This window comes from Lactuca serriola, chromosome 7 (genome assembly GCF_051521515.1).
Source record: "Lactuca serriola cultivar US96UC23 chromosome 7, Lser_US96UC23_V15, whole genome shotgun sequence".
NCBI lineage: Eukaryota > Viridiplantae > Streptophyta > Magnoliopsida > Asterales > Asteraceae > Lactuca > Lactuca serriola.
Window position 1 is genome coordinate 205,410,453 of NC_136414.1, and position 5,368 is coordinate 205,415,820.

Genomic DNA, 5,368 nt, shown 5'->3' on the forward strand with positions numbered 1-5,368 from the left:
CGAACTCATCATCCGCTACCGAACCCTGCACAATTAAAGCATTCATAGAAGGGTTAGCAGTAGATTTCTTCTTCCTGGTCTCATCTAGCTTTTTCAGCAACAAAGCTTCTTCATCTTTATCATCATCCTTTTCTACCATTTTCTTGAGGACACAATCTTTTGCATAGTGGTTCTTTCCTCCACAGTAATAGCAGCTCACTCCTGAATCTCCTTCAGCTTTCGGTTCCTTCTTTGATTCTTCTGCCTTCGGTTCATCTTTGACCTTTTCAGAACTATAACTTCCCTGCCAATTTTGGTTCTTATTGGTGGGAAATCTTTTCTTGATGAACCTCTTGGGGTTTGACACCATCATAGCATAGTCTTCAGAAGTGAGGTCATAGTCCTCCAAGTTGAGGTCTTCTTCTTCCATCACCTCTTTGCTTTTGGACAGAAGGGCCAACAAACCCAAGCTTGAGACCACATTTTTCTCCTGTATCACGATCTTTTCTTGAGATTTCAGGATGCCGACCAGTTTCTCCAAAGAGTAGGATTTGAATTGCTCATGTGCTTTAACTGTGGACACTATAGCTCTCCACTCAGATCTGAGGCCGTTAAAAAACGTAACCTTCTTCTCAATAAGCTTCCTTTCAATGTCATGTTTAATCATCTTTCTAAGAAGATGATTGAAGCGATCGAACGTTTGAGTCACGGTTTCTTTGGCTCCCTGCTTGAATTCACCAAACTCTGACAAGAGTAAGGTTTGAATGGAGTGTTCAAGATCTTCGTCCGTAGAATACAATTCTCGTAGCCTGTCCCATATTTCTTTTGCAGTTGTGCATGAACTCACCAGCCTGAAAGTATCAGATTGGAGAGCGAATCTGATTAATCTCAATGCTTTGATATTGCACTGAAATTTATCTTTTTCGTCTTGAGCAATATCTTTAACGTCTTTCAAAAGATCATTATACTCCTTCTGAGTTTTGATAATCCTTGAAGTTGCTGAATGAGCGAATGGTCCTGAAACTATTGCTTCCCAGATGAGGTATCCATTGTCCTCAGATCCTATAACATAGTCTTCAAAGTGATGTGCCCAGACTTCATAATCCTGGGTGTAAAGGATGGGAATCTTCGTCGTTGATCCGATGATGTTCGAGATATTAATTGGATTTGATTGTGACTCGTCCATGCTTGATCGAATAACCTGTTTAAAAGATCAGACTTGTAATGAATTATATTAGGGAAAAACAAATAAACACCGAGTTACGTCAATTATGGGATAACGGCTCAATAAATATCAGTAAATGCGGAATAACCCTAATCGCAACCTTTTTCACAGAAAAGAAGTGTATGAATTACACAGCCTCCTGCTCTGATACCAATTGATAAGTTAATAACTAACTTGAAGATCGATTAGATATTTATAACAGGTAAAATAATAAACAAGAAAACTATAAGAACACAAGAATGGATCAAAGTGTGTCGAATGATTGATTCAACAATCCTCAGCAAAGCTCGATAAAGAACTTCCGTTGTAGAGGATTTAGGGTTTACAAGAACGATGAAGAAATAATGCACTGATCTATCGTAATAATCTTTTCTATCGTTTTTTCTAATATGCATGCAAGCATATCAATTTATACTAAACCCTATCAAGCTCTCGGTTGGACAGGCCCAAACCGGAGCTACAAAACTTGGACTAATAAACGATCCCAATAGACGCAATACATAATAAACCGCTACGCTACCCAACAAATGTCTTACAAAGTTACTAAGAGACTTAGATACTCAATTGGTATGTAATATTGCACTAAGAAGCCCAAGAATTGTTTGTGTTTTTCCTGTTCCTGGTGGATCCTACATGGACAAAAGGTAAGAATTAACATTTTCAAAGTAAATATAAGAAAAGGGCATTATAGTAATTACCTCCATGCAATACTCAATGTTCTTCTGGATAAGATGATTTAGAATCTCTGGTACATATCATAAGGATCCCAAAATCATGTAGTTGGTTATTGTTTAATTGTTTAATTTATAACATTTTTCCCAGGATAATGATGTTTATAAAAATATTTGAGAAGCCATACTCATATATATATATATATATATATATATATATATATATATATATATATATATATTAAGTTCATTAAGTAAAAAAGAAACTAACATAAAAACTTAAAATGGATACTTGGGTCCACAACTTCAGCCAAATTATCTGAGTTTAGCAACAAGATGTACTCTTTACCCTGAAAAGCATGATTGAGGTAATCTTGTTAAGTCTTATAAATTTAAAAAGTTAATATAAAAAATAAAAAAATGGTCAACGGGCTTTACCTGTAATAATAATTCATCAATTTTGCCACTCTTCTTCAAGGAAAGCAAAGCCTCCTTTTGATCAAAAGCATACCTTTTTGCAAAAGGAAGAATTAAAAATAATTATACCATGTAGATATATAAATCAAGAATGAAGGGGAATATGAATATCCTTAGAACTTTAATTTTCCTCATTAAAGTAAAGAAACAGATAAATCATACAGTGGTTTATCCTTAGAAATTCCTTTGACATCATTCTCTGGAACTTGATCCTATAAGAAACACATAATGTCATTGAGAGGTGACAAGATATGATAATAGAAAAAATAAATACATAAAAAGTTAATATATATAAAAAATAAAAAACAAAGGCTCTGAAAAGATTATTATAAAGCCATTAACTGATTTGTAAATGCAAAAAGACACATAATTTATCATCTTAGTGTAGCAATCTCTTCTTATTCTCTAATGGTGTAAAGTGTCAAATGTTGTTTTCTTTTTGACATAATGGTCTTACCCTTTAAGGGTTCAACAGATTCCCACACCTGAGGCTTAGCATCTTTGTCCTTGCATATCTTTATAAATAAAAAATAAATAAAAATTAAAACTTTCAAAAGAAAAACATGTATTTGTTGCTAATATTTGCATACTTGGAGTCCAGAAACATTATCTGTTGCCAAGAGAGTTATAAAACCATGATCAGAGTGTGCACCAGCTCCATAAATTCCCTTCAAAGGGTCTGATATTTGACCTACAACATAAACCATTTTTTATCATCTTTTATTAAAAATAATGTTGAAAAAATTAAAAATTATATTATCATTCTTGAGTTTAAATTCTCACCTTCATAATGCAGTAAACGTAAGATTGCAATCGGATTTCCAAGCATTTCTGGTCTTTCAAAAAAGTTGGAATCAAGATCAAGAGAAAGGGAAATGAACCTTGCTATGTTTTTAACTACTTCCCTAAAAGAAAAAACTCATATAAACATGAAGTACAAAAAAATGGTAGTTATATGTTTTGTTATGCCAATAAATGGTCATAAAATTTGGTAGAATATAAGCTCAAGAAAGCTTACAGAGCTTGTTGATGATATTTTTCCATAGTCTGCCTCCATCCAGGCAAGATATCTGTCAAAAACATTCAAACAACATAAAATAATCACACAAATTAGAATATTTATGCAAAAAGGGTTATTTTCCAACAACAAGTAGTTGAATTTTTAAATTAGAATTACCTGAATCAGGCCATAAATTTGGCCCATAAAATGTTCGTTGAGCTTCAGGATCATCTTCAGGAAGCTCGATACAAATATAAAATCCTTCCTTGTCATCACTTATGATATTTTGATTATTGTGCAAACGAGTTGTGAAAAGTTTTATGATGGAATTTAGAAAGAACAGGTGGATTGTTAAAAACTTTACTTGAGTTTGAACAAACCATGGAGTTGATTCGCGGGATCAAGGAGTTCACCAAGAACAAGAGTGTAGCCTCTGTGTTTCTCATTTCTAAGAAGATTTTCTACTCTAATGGAAGATCGAAGAGCTTATTGGTTTCACCAAAAACTTCATCCATAAATTCCTCACTGATTCCATGATTTGTTACGTAGAAGAAACCGGAATCTATGCAGGCCTATGAAATATAAAACAGATCAAATTAACGACTAGTAATCTTTAAGAAAACTTAAATCGGGTTTGTTTAGATGATATATATGCATACAAGAAATCCGCATACATGGGACACTATAACTAATTAACTATACAATCCTTTCCACGGAGTTCTTCTGTTATATCCCCAATTTTCAAATCTAATTGCAGAACAATTAAATAGAACTAACAAGTAAGTATTTCCATAATCGATAACAAATTGTAGACAATTAAACATCCAAAATCAAACAATACCTACTTCTGAGTACACTTACACATACACACAAAACCATACACAAATCCTTTCACTCCCCACAGAGAGAAACCTGTGATGAGTCCAGAGTCTTCAATGAAGGACCTATAAATGTAATAACATATCAAAAATGGAAGTTGTCACGAATTTAAAATTACAAAGTAATATATCAAATTTGGTGTTAGCAGCATTCTTACCTGATCATGGATCCACCCTTTCCTATGATTCCACCACATGAGCTATTGGGTACAATCCACCCTTTCCTATGATTCCACCCTTTCCGATAATTTAACCAGCTTTAGCTTTTGATGCAAGAAACCTCAGATATGTTGTATCTATACCGTCTTGAACGAAAAATGAAATGCTACTAAAACATAAAGACTGTGAGACTCAGGTTTCTGTAATGTTTTACTTTAAATTTATTCAAATATAAGCATGTTAGATCTAATTTTCTTTGGTGTGTTTGTACAGGGGGGTGAAGTTATGGAGATTAGGACAAGGATGAGCAACAACCCTTTCAAATACATGGGCACTGGTGTTTCTATAAGAATACAAGTTTCAATAATGCACAACAGAAGTAAATATTTGTAGAAAGAAATAAAAAGAAATTCTTATAGGAATTCCAAGTTTGAAAGGATCTGCAGGTCTGTTAAACTGATCAGCTACATCCAACTTCATGATCTTTTTAATTACCTACAGTAGAAAAAATGACATCCATATGACATCCATGAGAAATCATAGTCATTGCAAGTAGAGACAGATACATAACAGATACATGTATAAGAAAGTTTACACAACAAGATTTCCAATATTTGCAAGCCCTAATCGATAAATAAAACTGCAGAAAAATGCCAAAATCAAGTATCAAGATTATTATGGTTAACTATAAAGATGAAATTGATAAAGGGTTCTCTGAAACCGAAGCAAAGACAAAAACTAGCCAAAATAAACACACAAATCAGAAGTAAAAACATACTAAACCATGACTAAACCATTAATACCTTCTGAGGAGGAGGGTGGGACTCCAGATTCAATCAAATGATACACCAGTGATACAGTGAGGATCTACAGTCGTTGCATATAATAAGTCCACATACTAATGATGCCCTCATTCCCTACTTGACCTTGATTCCCCACTGCTATGTCAAATGAAGTCATGTCACTGTCAATTTGATAG

General features: G+C 33.6%; 1 pseudogene; it reads right to left on the minus strand.

The window, feature by feature from the left end:
- Positions 1–2,750: 2,750 nt before the first annotated feature.
- On the minus strand, positions 2,751–4,427 carry LOC145064746 (azadirone synthase LFS-like; annotated as a pseudogene).
- Positions 4,428–5,368: the final 941 nt, after the last annotated feature.